Here is a 16,942-nt window from a genome sequence, read left to right on the forward strand (position 1 = left end):
GCAGACCGAAAGGTCCCAGGTTCAAATCCCGGGAGCGGAGTGAGCGCCCGCTGTTGCTCCAGCTTCTGCCAACCTAGCAATTCGAAAACATGCCAATGTGAGTAGATCAATAGGTACTGCTCCGGTGGGAAGGTAACGGCGGTCCACGCAGTCATGCCGGCCACATGACCTTGGAGATGTCTACGGACAACGCCGGCTCTTTGACTTAGAAATGGAGATGAGCACCAACCCCCAGAGTCGGTCACGACTGGACTTAACGTCAGGGGAAACCTTTACCTTTACTAGAATGAAGGCAGAAAATGACCAAGTGCTATACTAATGCTAATTGTTGTAATACAGAACCAATATGTGCCTTTTTATTTTGAAAGCAGACCTTACTACGAAGATGGGCAATGTCAAGAAGATTGTGTGTGTGTATGTAATTTCCACTTCCAGAGATTGTACAGCTAAAGATAGTTTTTAAACTGTGTTTGTCCATCTCTTTCCTGGCCTGTCCACCCTTTTTGTAGAGAAGTGAGACATGGAGTGGTGGATTATGAAAGCTCAGGAGATTGTGTGTGTGTGTGTGTGTGTGTGTGTGTGTGTGTGTGTGTGAGAGAGAGAGAGAGAGAGAGAGAGAGAGAGAGAGAGAGAGAGAGAGAGAGAGAGAGAGAGAGAGAATGTATGTAAGGGTTTTGCTGGGAAAATAAGCCAAAGAGAATTCTTTTGTATGAATGAGCATAGTCAAACACTACTGCTTCCCAACTGGATTGCTACCTAGTTGGCTGTGCTACAGTAAACATTGTTCTTTCTGCCACAGCAACATTGCACAAAGTCCTTTTCTGAGTTTTGCCTAGCCTCATCACATTGTCGAAAATAAGCATCCTAGGATCTTCAGGGACGGAGCTCCATGGCTTACTTAGGCGATCCCTCGTAGTTCGAGGATGATGGTCCTCCGTTTCTTGGAAGACGCCTGTGCGTGATTTTTTTTAAATGTGTGGAGGTCGGTGCATGGCTGGTCAACACACAGTCTTCACAGATTGAGGTCCCAGCAGTCGTGTGGTTAACACAACGAGAGTAGCTTCTCAGTCTGTTGCAGCCTTCTTCCGCCTTCACAGCCGTTGTAACATGTACTATGTTATCCTCCACCTGCTCCGCCACTGAGGTCTTTGGGTCTTCGGATTGTTCTTGGTCTGGATCCTCCCCTGTGGCCACTCCTGGGAGTGTGTGACTCCCGTGGTTGTGCCCGCAGGTTCATTGGAACACGCAAGCCCCTCACCACGTCAAGGTGACAATCCATTGAGGGGGAGCTCCATGGCAGCCATCACATGACACTGTGTGACTTCTGGCTGTGGCTGGATGCTTTCCCCACAACACGGGAGGCTTCCTGTGTTGTGCTGGCTCCAATGGAACCAACACACTGTCCTTTTGGGCAACACTTCCCCCCTGCATGATGGGAAAAGCAACACTGCACCGGAGCAGCACTGAAATGTCACGGAGGGGGGTATCCCCCATGTGATAAGGTCATAGAAGAAACAGGTTGATTCGTGAAGCCCGTCCCCATCCCTGCTTTCATCTCACTTCTAATGGACTCCATTTACATTATGAGCTGAAAGGGATGCAGACTTGGATGTCAGAAGCTTTTAATCACTCCTTATATAAGCAGATACATTAAAAAACTCCCCACCTTTCTAAGCTATATTTTCCTGTTATGCATTGAGAGAGTGACCTCAAGCTGTTAACAGTTTTCTTGACCTTGATGCCTCCCAAAGTTTTAGAATCTGCTAAGTATTAAGAGCAACAGCTAGGCAAGCTCCTGTTCAGTAGACTGAAAGGAAAAGGAACTGGAAACATCACCTCTGGAGGGGGATAGACTCAATCTCAAGGTGTAGATATATAAAAAAGTTTATTTCCACAAATTTGGGCAAGATGGTAGTATATAAACTTTCCATTACATATTTTGAGATTCAGTCTCTCCATCACATCATGTTAAGTGGATCAGTGAGTAATGGTGTGTTTCTTTTATGTACTCTTGCTGAGCTTAAAGGAATTCACTATCTGCTTACAGTGCCATAGCAAGAGCCTGCACCTAAAGAGACCCAAAGAGCTCATAGGAGGTTAAACATAGAAATGTATAATACTTTGAGGTAAAAACTTCATGCACCTCTTGAGAAGTATTTAGGACAACTAGTATATAGTTGTCAAGTCCTTGGAAGCTATAGGACACAATGCAAGCTCACACAGGTAGTTCCGTGGAAATGCTTTAGTGAAATCCTTCTTGCCAAGACGAATTTAAAGCTAGTACTAACCCATTCCCGCCAAGAGCCAAGCATATCAAACTACTACTTCCCCCCAGCCCCCCTTTCCACATTCACACCTATCTGTCAATAGTCCTTTCCCAGGCTTGAAAACCAGAGCAGGCCATAAATCAATCCTGCACCTGATGGCCCTTATCATTTAGACTACCTCCACCCCCATTGCTCTGGCAGGATGGGAACATTTCAGCTGGTGTGAATGCTGGGCGTTCACATCCTGACAATAATATCAAAAGAGCACGATATGAAAATAAGAAAATAAACAGAGAATCACATAAAGCACATCTAGAGATAGATGTACTAGCCTTATAGCAAAATACACAAACATCCAAAATACACCAAATAGCAACCAAAATTGCACAAAATACATTTTCAAGCTCCATTTTCTTCTTCATTAGGCAAAGGCATTATAAATTCTACAGGTAAGGAAAAATTATAATAGAGTTTATCACACAAGACAGGCAAATCACAATTACAGCAGGACAACAACAACTTTGTCAGTCCATTACAACTGCTCTCCTGGTACAAAACAACTTGGGAGGCTTTTTTTTTTTACAAACACAAATAATCTGTTATTGACTCCCTTTTGTAAAAGAAGTGGCTGCTTACTGTTTCCAACTGTAGCTACAATTTTTTTTGCCTCCTGTGATAAACTCCAAAGTTAGGGTCACATACCTATATTTTGTTAAGATGCTACTGTTGGCAGTTATGATGGTTTGAAGAGAGGTCCATGTAGGGAGAGATCACTCCCCTCTTTGGCTTTGTGGGTACTAAAATAAAAAAGTAATTTCCCTTGGTATTCAGACTGTTTTTGTCCTGGGTGAAGATACTTTAGTCTTTCTTAGCAGATAATATTGACTTTGACAGAATTCCGTTCAGAATTTCTGTTGCTAATGTATTATAAAATAACTCCTTTAGTTGATTCTCATAGTCACTGATACTGCCAGAGCCTGAAATCAGTTGGTTTGTCAATCACATCTTGAACACACTGGGAAACCTGACAGTCTTACAACAAACTTTAATATTTGCATAAGCCAAATTGAGATTGATTGTGAATTAATCCAGACATTTGCATCCGCATTTTGCAGGACGAAGTAGCAAACTCTGTCACTTTTCATTCATGTTCCAATTTGGATTGGTATAAAAAAGAGAAAAAAAGAGAAAAGCCAGCATAGCAACAGCCAGCAAGAGAAAGACATTGCGATGCATTATGACATATGTGTGGGGCAGAAATAAAAATTGCAATGTGGCACACCCTTGTTTTCATTATGCACTTCAGTGATGTGCATATGCAAATATTCAAAGATAACTAGAAGAATTGTAATAATACAGAGCTGTCATCTGAATTTATAACTCTGGATTTGCAACTTACTATGCTAAGATGGGACCCCCGGTGGCGAAGTGTGTTAAAAGCACTGAGCTGCTGAACTTGCAGACCGAAAGGTCCCAGGTTCAAATCCCTGGAGTGGAGTGAGCACCCGCTGTTGCTCCAGCTTCTGCCAACCTAGCAGTTCGAAAACATGCCAATGTTAGTAGATCAATAGGTACCGCTCCGGCGGGAAGGTAAGGGCACTCCATGCAGTCATGCCGGCCACATGACCTTGGAGGTGTCTACGGACAACGCTGGCTCTTCGGTTTAGAAATGGAGATGAGCACCAACTCCCAGAGTCAGACATGACTGGACTTAACGTCAGGGGAAACCTTTACCTTTATGCTAAGATGAGTTAGTTTCCCATCATAACTCAAGATGACCAAACTGCCCCATACTTTTGAGCACTAAGCGTGCATCTACACTATCAAATTAATGAAGTTTGACACTACTTGAACTGCCATGGCTCAGTGCTATGGAACCATGAAGTTGTAATTTCACAAGGTCTTTAGCCTTTTCTGTCAAATAGTCCTGGCATTGTATCAAACTGCAACTCCTATGATCCCATAGCATAGAGCTATGACAGTTTAAGCTGTGTTAAACTGCATTAAATTGACAGTATAGATGCACCCTGGGTTTTACTATGCTCACAACTGCATAATCAAGAACATAATACAGCCTGAAGAGCTTTCTCTAACCTTCTCTTACTTCAAAATGCAGGTGGTGTCAACGGCTATAATGATAAATTATATTGATGACACCTTGAAGTGACTGAAAGCCCTTCCACACAGCCATATAACCCAAAATATCAAAGCAGAACATCCCACAATATCTGCTTTGAACTGGGTTATATGAATCCACACTGCCATATAATCCAGTTCAAAGCAGATAATGTGGGATTTTATTCAGCTGTGTGAATTCAAAGAGGCCTTTGAAATCTATAGAAGAGAGGACAAACTCAAGAAGAGGACTTTCCCATCTATAACTTGACACATTTCTATTAGAGCAGTGGTTATCAACCTGTGGGTTCCCAGATGTGTTGGCCTTCAACCCCCAGAAATCCTAACAGCTGGTAAACTGGCTGGGATTTCTAGGAGTTGTAGGCCAAAACACCTGGAGACTCACAGGTTGAGAACACTTTATTAGAATTTGATGCAAATGATTGTAAGTAGTAATGTTAGTCCAGCACAAACAACCCAGACTCAGAGGTTTAAATCTGATTTCTTCTTCAGACTTTGAAAAAAAGGCAATGTTAAGTAAGTGTTACATAACGTTACATAAACCACAGATTTTTCAGACTTTCCCATCATGTTCAGCTGCCTTTCCACTTTTTCTCATTGAGGCTTAAAATAGAATTCCATTGCTACCCTTGTTGTTCAGGACTTTTTGAATTGACTCTAACTTCTGAGTGGAACACATTATCTCCAAGTCTTCCTAATGTGTCCAAAGAAGTGACATTGGATTTTTCAGTGCCAGTGCCATAATGAAATCCTTGTCTCAGAATAGGAGATGATAGGTGAAGGACAAAACTTCTACTTGGAAGTCCATCAGTAACAGTTTGGGGAATCAGACATGAAGGACCAGGAAATGAATAAATGATAACGTCACTTGGTGCTGTTAGAATATTACCTGACAGTTGCTAAATTAATACTTACTTTTAGCGAGGATGAAATTGGCTATTCCTAATAGTGTTTTATGCTTTCTTGAGAAAAAAATAATAATAACCACAATTCTGATCTCTTTCAGTTGATGGAGTGAGAATAGAGAAAACAAGCCAAATGGTAAAATAACAAATCAAAAATTTTAACAACTCCTTCAATATGTGTTGAAGTCTAATTGAACACCACAAAGGTATTTATAAAACCCATTAATGCATTCAGATTGCCCTTCAGGATCATTGCTTCAGGTTAGTCCAGATTTACATAAAGAAGAGGGACTGAGGTCGGGGTGAATCTTTAAAAAGACCAAGACACTAAATAATTTCTAGAAGTGTCCATCAAATGAGCAGTCTGGTCATTTTGGAACAAGTTTTCTAAATTGAGGTCTTTCTCCTTTTTTCAAAGGACAAAAATATGTTCACAAAATAAACTTTTTATTTCTCTTGCCTTTCCTGTGAGAAACACAATGGATTTACTCAAAATATAGAAAATAAATTCATTGCCATTTTTGGTGCTAAATGTATAATATTTATCAATCAAAATGTTACTACCTTGTTTCCCCTAAAATAAGACATTTCCAGAAAATAAGACCTAGTAGAAGTTTTGCTGAATTGCTAAATATAAGGCCTCCCCCGAAAGTAAGACCTAGCAAAGGTTTTGCCCGCCGAACAGAACACCAGAGCATGCAGGATCGGCAAATGTACGTACCATAGAAATACATGGAAATAATGGTAGTAACAAGAAATTCTTGATAGGATTCACAGTTTGTCTGGTTATGCTGGTTTGTGATGACAACTACTATACAGTATATAATAAATGTTCATTTTTTTTTGTTCAACAATAAATGTGAATTCTTCTTCATGGAAAAATAAGATATCCCCTGAAAATAAGACCTAGAGCATCTTTGGGAGCAAAAATTAATATAAGACACTGTCTTATTTTCGGGGAAACACGGTATATATATGACTATACAGTATGTTGATCTTGTGGTTGAGTGCAGGTTTTGCACCCCAAGATATAGAATTTGGTATTATCTTTAGAAAAATTGAGGGTAAAACTTTGTGGACATGTAACAAACAAATCTTTATCTTTTAAAAATGCATAAAAGGGACATACATAGAAAGAGAGGATCTGTATATTCAAAGGGTTATAATGGGGTGGGAGGGTTTGCTGATCTTAAAATGTCTAGATCTGTATAAATACAGATGTTGTTTTTTTTTGTTCAGTCTCTTCTGACTCTTCGTGACCTCATAGACCAGTCCACGTCAGAGCTCTCTGTCAGCTGTCGTCACCCCCAGCTCCTTCAAGGTCAAGCCAGTCACTTCAAGGATACTGTCCATCCATCTCACACTTGGTCGGCCTCTCTTCCTTTTTCCTTCCATTTTTCCCAGCATCATGACCTTTTCCAAGCTTTCCTGTCTTCTCATGATATGGCCAAAGTACTTCATCTTTGCCTCTAATATCCTTCCCTCCAGTGAGCAGTCAGGGATTCTTTCCTTGATTTGGACTGGTTGGATCTTCTTGCGGTCCAAGGCACTTTCAGAATAAAAAACAAATACAGGAAGAAATATAAATGAGAAAAAAGAATGAGAATGCAGCCTGAGAAAAAAGGGACAGGGAAAAGAGCAAGAAAAACAACCTGTCTCTATAAGGGACCCAGTATGGAAGCAGTATGGAAGCAAAGGTGGAAAGAGCCTCTTGGCACTTGCCTTATTGTGTTGTCGAAGGCTTTCATGGCCGGGATCACAGAGGATGCCTGCCATAGATGTGGGCGAAACGTCAGAAGAGAATACTTCTGGAACATGGCCACACAGCCCGGAAGACATACAACAACTTGCCCTATTGCCTCTCCCTTGTCCAAACGGGAGTGAAGACCTTATTAATACCAGCACTGAAGAGTCGTTTTGCCCAGAATTGAGATGAGGTACACCTTGTTGCTCTAGTAAACACTCTGCTCATGTTCAAGCACTCAAAATGTTGGGGAACTCAAAGCTCATTAAGCCATTTTCATTATCATCTGTTTCCAAAACCAACCCATTGAAAGGTTTGTAGGCTAATTTTTTAGACTCATTTTTTTCAACTTATAGTTGAATTAATACAGTGTTTAATAAAAGGAGGAAATGGACTTCAGATGTGATAGGAAAGTGCTTTAGCTTTTCAAAGATGAGCTAAGTTTAAAAACTGTACATTAATTTTTGAAACTAATGTCCTCAATAGTCTAGAACAAGACCAGGTAGAAAAAGTGTTGAAGTCTTGAATGTGTCATCCATATATCATACTTATCTACATCCTTTCAATAACAACATATTTCTTTGTTTTATCAAATGCCTTTTTTACTGCCACTCTGGGATCCAATGTTGCCAGGTATACTGTGAAAGGAGTTTAAAGCCAGAATGGAATTTACAGCATTAGAATTGCAAATGGGGGGCCTTGATGTTTTATAGAAAAAGGGTCTCTCTCTCTAAATCTTTGGTTGATTTATTGTTTGTCAACCAAATATAATTCTTTGGAATGAAATGTAGATTCTAAGAGAATTGTCTTCATTCTACCCTGCCATTAAAATCTCTGGGCCTCACAGCAGAATGATTTGTATTGTTGCACATTCTTCAACATAAATGCTAAGTGTGCAAAGTTTCAGTAAAAAAAGAAGAGGCTTTCAATTCTAGTTTATGGTATGAACCAATGTACTGACATTCAGCTCTAAGAAGGAAATGCAAGGGACCAACCGTCAGGGAAGTGTCACCATTTTTAGTACTATGGAAAGTATTAGATCCAAACTAGAATTAATACAATTTGACCATCACTTTTACTGCCATGACCCAGTGCTATAGAATCATGGGAAGCACCAGCACTATTTGGCAGAAAGTGAAAGACTCTGCAAAATTACAACTTCCATAGCATTGAGCCATGGCAGTTAAAGTGGTGTCAAACTGCAGTAATTCTATAGCGTAAATGCACTCCAAGACAAATATAAAACATTTTTCTCAAATGAGGATAAATGTGTTATTTTGACTTCTATTTCAAATCTTTAATTTCTTTTTTCCAATATTTCCAACTTTTTTTTTAGTAAAAGTCTACAAAATCTTTGAATACACGTCTCCATGCATTTGTCCTTACATCAGTGGAAAAGTAAATCTGTTCTGGCCTTCAAGAGAGATAGATTAGATATATATTCAGGGACAGGCATCAACACAAGTGGTATCTATATATATAAAAGAGTGATGGCATCAGGGCAGCGGACAAAACAACAAAACTACAGGCCCCCCAACCTCGAAATTTGACAACACAACCCATCATTCACGGCTCTAGGTTGATACAACAAAAAGAAAAGAAAAATAAAGTCCTAATTACAGGGAGAGGAATAATAGTTTTTATCCAATTGCTGCCAGTTAGAAGGCTAAGCTCTGCCCACTTGGTCTCCTAGCAACCTACTCAGCCCAGGGGACAGGCAGAGTTAGGCCTCACTTAGGCCTCTTCCACAGATTATCTAATTTGCACTGGATTATATGGCAGTGTAGACTCAAGGCCCTTCCACATCTAGAATCTTATATTATCTGCTTTGAACTGGATTATCTTGACTCCACACTGCCATATAATCCACTTCAGTGTGCATACTAAACATAAAGACAGCCATACAACAGACATTCAATACCATCACTACCTCAACAATTTCTCACCAACACCACCAGACAACGCCACAGCAACGCGTGGCCGGGCACAGCTAGTCTCTTATAAAGTTTGTACTAAAACCCAGATGACATTATTTCTCACTGACATGGATGCTACCAATCCCTACAGCTTACTATGTACAGTAGAGTCTCACTTATCCAACACTCGCTTATCCAACGTTCTGGATTATCCAACACATTTTTGTAGTCAGTGTTTTCAATGCATCATGATATTTTGGTGCTAAATTCGTAAATACAGTAATTACTACATAGCATTACTGTGTAATGAACTACTTTTTCTGTAAAATTTATTGTATAACATGATGTTTTGGTGCTTAATTTGTAAAATCATAACCTAATTTGATGTTTAATAGGCTTTTCCTTAATCTCTCCTTATTATCCAACATATTCGCTTATCCAACATTCTGCTGGCCCGTTTACATTGGATTAAGTGAGACTCTACTGTATATCCATTACTGCCAAATGTATAGATTTTTTTGCAATTAGTTTCCCCTTACATTAGAATTGGAAATCCTTTTTGATCCAATGGTTGAATTGCCATTCAAAAGAATAGATGGTGGTTCCAGCTGAGTGGGCAGATCCAAAAGTAATTCTGATTCATTTCCTCATCAAGCATATTACTTGCAGTTCAGCTCTATGCATGTCTACTTGTGTCTGACCCAGTAAAGCCACATTTATTCTTGCAAAACTTATCTCATTTCTATGTATTTAACAGTTTTCCGGCCTGTAATGTTCTATTCTAAGCAATGTATTTATAGGTTTAGTTAGTCATATGCATTAAACTCAGCTCTAACATCTTGTGTCCTTATCCTAGGGTGTCCTTAGCAAGATATATTTAGAAGAGGTTTTGAACTGTGTCTCATAACCTCATCACATCGGGTACTTTTGGGTGGATTGTGCTGATTCATCTATACTTTTGTAATGGAGCCCACCAGCTTCCATCCCATGACATAAAGCAACTTCCGGTGGGGGTCCATCGCAAACATATAGAATAACTCACATGCCACCACAGTGGCAACAATGGAAGCTTCCCGTGTTGTATTGGATCAATGGGGTGGGGGGAGATGGCCGGCTGATGCTTCCCCCCAAGGGATGGGGTGATGGGTAAGTCATTGATGCATGGCATGGGCTGATAGGTTCCTCACAGTCCCCGATGGGCACCACCAGAATCGCCATGATGCACGGCAATCCCAACAGCCCAAAGTGCTGGCTTTAGCCTATAAAGCCCTAAACCAGTGATTCCCAAAGTGGGTGTTACTGCACCCCAGTGGGTGCTGGAGTGATCCAGGGAGGCGGTGGGGGCACCTATTAGGACACGGGGGCAGGGCCAGGGGAGAGGCGGGGCCTCTTCCCTAGTGCCGGAGACAGAGCTGAGCACCTGAAGCACCTGATAAGACACAGGGGACGGAGCTAGAGGAGTGGGCATGGCTTCTACCCAAGAGCACGAGACAGGGCTGAGAATCTATACCCCTCCTGAGGCTCTTGTTGGCACACAGAGGGTGGAGCTAGGGAATGAGGCGGGGCCTCCTTCCAAGAGCCCGAGACAGGGCTGAGCCTCTATAGCTCTCCTGAGAGGACTTTTGGGACTAAAGAGCGGGGGTAGGGGTGCGGCGGGGCCTCTTCCAAAGAGCGTGAGACAGGGCTGAGCCTCTGTATACCTTCCCTGAGGCATTTGTTAGAACACCAGAGGAATATAGAGGTTCAGCCCCGTTAGGCACTCGGGAAGAGGCCCCCCCCTCCTCTAGCCCCACCCCCTGTGTCCTGGCAGGTGCTGCAGGACAGGAATAGAAGCTCAGCTCTGCCTCAGAGCTCGTAACTCCGCCCATCCCAGTCCTGGCCCCCCATTTGTGGCCCCGCCCACCCCCTCCCCCTCTCCGTTCTGCATCTTGGACTAGGGGAGAGGCTCACCCCTGCCCTCTTGAGCAGGAGCCATGCCCACCCCTCTAAGCCACACCCCCTTTCCACGGGGCGCTGAGTCATATTTTTTCTGGAAAGGGGGCGGCTGGCTAAATAAAAGTTTGGGAACCACTGCCCTAAATGGTTCTGGCCCAGTTTACCTGTCCAAACGTATCTTCCTCTATGATCATTGGGGGAGGCCCTGCAATCAGTTCCACCACTCTCACAAGCGCAACTGATGGGGACAAGAGACAGGGCCTTCTCATTGGTGGCACCTCACCTGTGGAACTCTCCAATGAAATCAGGTCAGCCCCTTCCCTCTTGACCTTAAGGAAAAACTTAAAACATGATTGTGGGACCAAGCATTCAAGCAATAATTGAAGCAATGCAATAATGAGAATGGATTACTATGCTGCTTCAAGGACAGGCCTTGGACTATAATTTGAATTTGTGTGATTTTAATTGATGTTTTAATAATTTTAACTGTTTAGATTTTAATTGTGACTGTTTATTTTTGGAATTGTATGTTGTTGGCATGAAAGCCCTTGGTGGTTCAACGTTTAAAACATTGAGTTGCTGAACTTGCTGACCAAAGGTCAGAAGTTCAAATCCGGGGAGCAGGGTGAGCTCCTGCTGTTAGCCCCAGCTTCTGCCAACCTAGCCGGTTGAAAACATGCAAATGTGAGTAGATCCATAGGTGCTGCTCTGACGGGAAGGTAATGGTGCTCCATGCATTCATGCCAGACACATGACCTTGGTGGTGTCTACAAACAATGCTGACTCTCCGGCTTAGAAATGGAGATGAGCACCAACCCCCAAAGTCGGACATGACTAGACTCAATGATAGGGGAAAACCTTTACCTTTACCTATGTTGTTGACATCATATTGTTGCCTGTTGTAAGGCCACCCAGAGTCCCCTTCAGAGTGAGAAGGGTGGGATACAAATATAGGAAATAAATAAATAAATAAATCTAATGAGGCAGTGTATCTGAGATCGTGTAAATAAATACACCCAGTGGGCTTCCATGGCGGAGCAGGGATTTAAACACTGAAATACTAGCTTAACATGCAAACCACAACACCATGATGGCTCTGGTCACAGTTTGGAGATTACAGCAGAAGCTTTCATGCCGCAGGTAATATCCATGAGATCCCCCATCCTTGCTTGATTTAATGCTTTCAGGCAAGTCCCTCTGATGTATATGTCTTTGTGTGCATATTCCCATTTATATATTTTTTTTTTGCTGGGAGAAACTCATTAGAAAATTATAATGAGTGCAAATGCCTAGTGATAAGTCTACTCCTATTTGCATATTGATTTGGAAAGTAAACATTTTATTAGCTTGTGTCAAACTGCAACCTGAAAAAGCCCCCTCCCCCCCTCTGCCCCTGCATGTGAAGCCTGAGATGGAGCTGCAAACAATACTTCTTTTACATTTCAAAAAGCAAAGTGTAGAATGTCAATAGCCACTGAAGCTATCTTGGTACATGCAGACAAAAAAAAATCTCTCATAGACCTTTCCCTTTGCTAGCAATAAGAACATAAGGAACATAAGTAAAAGAATAATGTTTTTCCCTTGTAAGATATCTCAAATCAAATATTGGTGGCAACTGGCTCATCCTACTTACAGTTAAAGCCAGTCTAAATTGAATTCATCTTCCAGCAAGTCTTAGGTGAGAGGAAGAATGATGTATCCCTTTGCAGTACTCCAACTTCTGTGCTTTGGATAAGATGTGTCACAGTTCTTTTAAATAAAAAAGGGGTTTTGTTATTACTGTTTTGCAGTCACAAAAATGAAGCAAAAAAGTAAAGAAAACAAATCAAACTCCAGTGTAATGAACAAAGATTGAACAAGTTGTCTATGGTTTGTCTTCTATTGGTTAATTCTGTTGTGGTAATCTCTGAGCAGTTAGACTCAATTTAACCCTCTCTGGGGGAGATTCTACCAAAATGTAGCAGAGTAGCAAAAAAGCAAAACTTTCAAATGCAGCAGTTACTTACACGCAGTGAGCAAAGAGTAGCCTTTCAGCTTAGGATGGCAATTGATTGCAGAGTCTCAGTAAAAGTTCAAAAAAAAAAATTATTCAGGTAAAAAGAATTCCATTGTAGATAGAAAGGCTTGGGAGCTGTCTAGTCTACTCTAGACTGATTTCTAAGGAAAAAGAAGAAAGGAAAAATAACAAACATCTAAATAGTTACATCTTGCCAGGAGAGACAGCAAAATGCTGTTTGTTAGCTAGAAGAACAAAGGGAGAAGAGAGAACCAAAATGGTTCCAACCTCATGGTCCAGTTTATTGGGGCCATAAAACATTCTGACCAATGAGAAGTTAGTGGAGATTCACATTTCTACTAACTTCAAAGTAAGGGATGTGACGTAAACAGGATAGAGTGAAACACAGTAAAGCCTATCTAGGCATGCTTTGGAAACGGGGAAAGGATTCCCTCAATCTAACTCTATCATCTATCTGACTACATCTAGACTTGAGTAGTCCAGGGTGATTCCCAACAAATTCTAACTGCAGTACGCCATTGAATTAATTGTTGTATAGTAAATTAAAAACATAGGGAGTCAATGGGTTTGTTTTAGTACAGCGTAACAATAAGAATCAAGGTCATACATCCAAAAACCCTTGTCCACATAGAAATTATACCAATAAGATATACATTTGAAAAGAAACGAAACTGAAATCTCAGACCATTCAATGATTTATGATGGGTTTTTAAAAATTGTCATGGACTATAAGTCATTTGCAATGGCAAAAGTTTAGACAGTCAATTTGCACTGCCCTTCTGTTAGACTCTACTTTACAGGAATGTAATTTAGCAGCACATGAACATCTGCAAATGTTAAAATGTATTTCTCTGACAAAAAGAATACAGATCATAACTTTCAACCAACAGGAAGTCACCAGAAGGGAAGTCTACATCATACGCCTCAAAGAGACACTATCTACATTATATCACTAACATCTGGCTAGACTAGACAACTTCATCAAAAAAAAGAAAGAAAGAAAGAAAAGATAGAGACATGATTTCCAATATGCCCAAAACATCATTTGAACTGAACCAATCTCAATTTGAAATGCAGAGAACTAGTGCATATTCCATTGGTTATGTTGTATATGGAGCATTCCAAGTCTAAATCTTAAATGTCAAATTTACAATATGCTAATAAACAGTTATAAATAATGACTGCAGTTTCAATTTATTTAAATAACCAGATAATTATTTGAAACAGTAGAAGAGATACCAAAGTATCAAAACCTGATGGTCTAAAAACAGACACAAAAAGTACTGAAATTGAAAATATTGGTAATATAAGTCCTGACAAAATATGACGTTTAACACACAGAACAGAAAATATAAATACTCCATCCAAACATGTTAGTTGCTCCAATATAAAAATCCCATGTCCAACTCAGTTCTCTTAATAGGACCACCTTTCTATTTGCAAAACAGAATTCCCCAATAAACGTATATGATTACATCTGTAATCAATAGCATAGTATACAAGCCTCCCTAGCAATAAAAATTTCAGCTCAAAGCTTATCTTAAAAAAAAACAACATTTAAGACACAGAACAGAAAATGATATAACTTCTCCATCCAAACATATTAGCTGCTCCAATATAAAAACCCCATATCCAATTCACTTCTCTCAGTAGGACCTTTCTATTTGCAAAACAGGATTCCCCAATAAACTTATATGATTACAATTGTAATCAATAAGACATTGTATGCTAAGCCTCCTCAGCAATGAAAATTTCGCATTGAAGCTTATCTTTTTAAAAAAATATACAGATTCTAGGTAACGCCGCTCCATGCAGTCACGCCGGCCACATGACCTTGGAGGTGTCTATGGACAATGCCGGCTCTTCGGCTTAGAAATGGAGATGAGCACCAACCCCCAGAGTCTGACATGACTAGACTTAATGTCAGGGGAAACCTTTACCTTTACCTACAGATCCTAGTGCAATTTAACCAAAGAGGAGTGCCAAATAGGTTGAATCTAAAATTGTCCAAATTTGTTATTTGTTTTTATGAGAGATCTTCAATACATTTTTTCAACATTGAGTACTGGGTAACAGAACATAGCCAGATGGCCACCCTGCTGTGCCCCAGTCTCCCTTGGCCCACCATTATGGCTATGGTGTGACCATGGGAGAAGAAGAGGCAGCTGAGGATTGTCTAGCTATGTTCCATGTGCTGGTTCAGGCATTGTCTGAAATCTCTCAAGAGTGTACTGGCTGCGCCAGAGTATGATATAGTCATGGTTACTAGCTATCAGAATGTAGTCAGATACACCTTTTTTCTGGCATTCTCCCCTCTTCCCAGCCATTGTATGTCAGGATTTGGGAAAACATCAAGTTTGCCTCAATTGGAGCTTGGAGGTCCATTGGGATTTCTCAGCCCTCAATAAATCTCTGTTACAACCCACTTATCAATTATTCCCTAATTTTCCTATAGTGTGTTCTCATTTCAAGATGTAGGGGACATGGAGTGGCCTCGACATATTGAGAGGAGTAGTTACAAAACCAGGAAAAACTGCAGCTTGATAGTGTGGAGCATAGACACCTTCTGCACTAAGAGTTTAAGCACTAAGCACTTCTGCACTAAGAGTTTGCTCAGATAGTAAAAAGCTTTGGAGAGATTCTCCAGGCCTACATACAAGAGACTGATAGGAGTCTTAATAAAACAATCTAATGTGTTGGTATGTATCAACTGTATGATACAATTAATAGATGAAAAACGAAGCTTTTATTCCTATCTTGTAAGCTTCCCAGAGGTCACTTGCTGCCTACTATTTGGTGGTGGTCTTTGACTGTGTGAAAGATCAGATTAGACTAAGTTCTTGTCCAATTCAGGAATAGGCTTCTAGGTTTTTCTAAACTTTGTGGAAATAGAAACATGGGAAGAGATCAATAACCTAGCTGATTCAAATTGTCATGCACTACTAATTTATTTATTTACTGCATTTTTACCTAGTTCTATCTCAACCTGGGAGGAGACTCAGAGCAGATAATTAATTAATTAATTAATTAATTAATAAACAGTGGCCAAAACTGGAAAAAGATGCTAGTTTGGACAAGAATGCCTTTAGCTAGCAACATTTCCAAGCTGTAGTGGAATTGGCTAAAATGGAGGTGGGGGAATGTTGGCTTTATATTTTCTACAATTGTTTTTACACCTCCTGAAACCAGCAACAGAAAAAAAAGGCATCTTATATCAGAAATTACACTGCTCAAAGGAAGATTGTATTGATTAGCCCTTAGGCCATATCAAAGTACCAAGCCAAACAACAAGGCTCAACAAGACCTGGTTACATTCTATATAAATATTAAATAAAACACTTGTAACCATACAATAAAAAGATATAATAAAACTGAGTGTGTACATCATATGTCATTGTCACCCCTATAGTTTACCCCAATCAGCCCCCACATATGTGGATCTCAATCATATTTATTTATTTATTTATTTATTTATTTATTTATTTACAGTATTTATATTTCGCCCTTCTCACCCCGAAGGGGACTCAGGGCGGATCACATTATACATACATAGGGCAACCATTCAATGCCCATAAACACATCAAACCAAGACAGAGACAGACAGACGCAGAGGCAATTTAACCTTCTCCTGAGGGGATGTTCGATTCTGGCCACGGGGGGAGCAGCTGCTTCATCATCCACTCCGATGGCACTTCCTCATTCCAACGTCGTAAATTAGTTAAACTTGCCTCCCCAATTTTATAAGTGGAACCTTATTTCCTACTTGATAGATGCAACTATCTTTCGGGTTGCTAGGTCAGCAATGAGCAGGGGCTATTTTTTATTTTTAATTGACGGGTGCTCACCCTGCCACGGGCTGGCCTCGAACTCATGACCTCATGGTCAGAATGATTTATTGCAGCATGCTGCTCACCATTTCACTCAAGAAAAAACGTGCAGAAATCAACTTATATAATGGGAGAGGAATTACATGTATGCATATGAAAAAATACACTTGAACAAATTGCAATCAATAGGTTGAA

The sequence above is a fragment of the Anolis carolinensis genome, chromosome 3 (genome assembly GCF_035594765.1).
Source record: "Anolis carolinensis isolate JA03-04 chromosome 3, rAnoCar3.1.pri, whole genome shotgun sequence".
NCBI classification, from domain to species: domain Eukaryota; kingdom Metazoa; phylum Chordata; class Lepidosauria; order Squamata; family Dactyloidae; genus Anolis; species Anolis carolinensis.